Below are 2,500 nucleotides of genomic sequence, written 5' to 3' on the forward strand. Positions count from 1 at the left end.
CATACACTTAGGTTGGAGCCATTAACTAGTTTACATACACTTAGGTTGGAGCCATTAACTAGTTTACATACACTTAGGTTGGAGCCATGAAAACTCGTTTTTCAACCACTCCACAAATTTCTTGTTAACAAACTATAGTTTTGGCTAGTCGGTTAGGACATCTACTTTGTGCATGACAAAAAGTAATTTTTCCAACACTTGTTTACAGACAGATTATTTAACTTATAATTCACTGTATCACAATTCCAGTGGGTCAGAAGTTTACATACACTAAATTGACTGTGCCTTTAAACAGCTTGGAAAATTCCAGAAAATTGTGTCATGGCTTTAGAAGCTTCTGATAGGCTAATTGACATCATTGGAGTCAATTGGAGGTGTACCTGTGGATGTATTTCAAGGCCTACCTTCAAACTCAGTGCCTCTTTGCTTGACATCATGGGAAAATCAAAAGAAATCAGCCTACACCTCATAAAAAAACAGAGCCAATCTAATCTGGGACACCCTAATTAAACCAGAGCCAGTCTAATCTGGGACACCCTAATTAAACCAGAGCCAGTCTCATCTGGGACACCCTAATTAAACCAGAGCCAGTCTAATCTGGGACACCCTAATTAAACCAGAGCCAGTCTAATCTGGGACACCCTAATTAAACCAGAGCCAGTCTAATCTGGGACACCATAGAGAGGCAGCCAGGTGTGTTCCTGAAAGCAGCTCCTGCCTGAGAACATGGACTCACCTTCTATCGTCCCCTGAGCAGTTTATTCTGGGCTATCTGGAGCTTCCCCTTCAGAAATGTAGATAAACCCCCAAAACCAGGAAGTGTAGTCTAAACGGCACTGAATGAGGGCATCGATCAGCACTCTCACGGAGTCCTTATCAAGCAAAAGGTCCTGGCATTAACCTTCCATAGCACTTTAGCAGCCGAGCTCACATCAAGGGGGCATCCCAGGTAGCTAACAGAGGTTTAGGTCGACAGCATCTCACCCTCTAACTCAACTCTAACATTATGTGAGGAGATTATCTTTCTTTTTAAAAATCTCTGATTCATTTCAGAAAGCTTTTCATGTACTTTATAAATGTAACTGATCAGATAATGTGATATTTTACCACAGATAGAAATGGTCACTTTCAAACTGATTCTACTTTTCAAGTCTACGAGGCTTGGTAGCTAGTTAGCGTTAACCCTTGGTAGCTAGTTAGGGTTAGTGTTAACCCTTGGTAGCTAGTTAGGGTTAGTGTTAACCCTTGGAAGCTAGTTAGGGTTAGTGTTAACCCTTGGAAGCTAGTTAGAATTAACCCTCGGTAGCTAGTTAGCGTTAGCGTTAAACCTTGGTAGCTAGTTAGCGTTAACCCTTGGTAGCTAGTTAGGGTTAGCCCTCGGTAACTAGTTAGGGTTAACCCTTGGTAGCTAGTTAGGCTTAGTGTTAATCCTTGGTAGCTAGTTAGGGTTAGTGTTAACCCATGGTAGCTAGTTAGGGTTAACCCTTGGTAGCTAGTTAGGGTTAACCCTTGGTAGCTAGTTAGTGTTAACCCTTGGTAGCTAGTTAGGGTTAGTGCTAACACTTGGTAGCTAGTTAGGGTTAACCCTTGGTAGCTAGTTAGGGTTAGGGTTAACCCTTGGTAGCTAGTTAGGGTTAGTGTTAACCCTTGGTAGCTAGTTAGGGTTAACCCTTGGTAGCTAGTTAGGGTTAACCCTTGGTAGCTAGTTAGTGTTAGTGTTAACCCTTGGTAGCTAGTTAGTGTTAGTGTTAATCCTTGGTAGCTCGTTAGTGTTAGTGTTAACCCTTGGTAGCTCGTTAGTGTTAGTGTTAACCCTTGGTAGCTAGTTAGTGTTAGTGTTAACCCTTGGTAGCTCGTTAGTGTTAGTGTTAACCCTTGGTAGCTCGTTAGTGTTAGTGTTAACCCTTGGTAGCTCGTTAGTGTTAACCCTTGGTAGCTAGTTAGGGTTAACCCTTGGTAGCTAGTTAGTGTTAGTGTTAACCCTTGGTAGCTAGTTAGGGTTAACCCTTGGTAGCTAGTTAGTGTTAGTGTTAACCCTTGGTAGCTCGTTAGTGTTAGTGTTAACCCTTGGTAGCTCGTTAGTGTTAGTGTTAACCCTTGGTAGCTCGTTAGTGTTAGTGTTAACCCTTGGTAGCTAGTTAGGGTTTACCCTTGGTAGCTAGTTAGTGTTAGTGTTAACCCTTGGTAGCTCGTTAGTGTTAGTGTTAACCCTTGGTAGCTCGTTAGTGTTAGTGTTAACCCTTGGTAGCTCGTTAGTGTTAGTGTTAACCCTTGGTAGCTCGTTAGTGTTAGTGTTAACCCTTGGTAGCTCGTTAGTGTTAGTGTTAACCCTTGGTAGCTCGTTAGTGTTAGTGTTAACCCTTGGTAGCTCGTTAGTGTTAGTGTTAACCCTTGGTAGCTCGTTAGCTCACCAGGTGTCACCAACCGATAAAAAATAATAATATTACTCAAATGTTAATACTAAATGTAAATATTATCATTACCAACAAATACAAATGAT

This window comes from Oncorhynchus gorbuscha, unplaced genomic scaffold (assembly GCF_021184085.1).
Source record: "Oncorhynchus gorbuscha isolate QuinsamMale2020 ecotype Even-year unplaced genomic scaffold, OgorEven_v1.0 Un_scaffold_1030, whole genome shotgun sequence".
Taxonomy (NCBI): domain Eukaryota; kingdom Metazoa; phylum Chordata; class Actinopteri; order Salmoniformes; family Salmonidae; genus Oncorhynchus; species Oncorhynchus gorbuscha.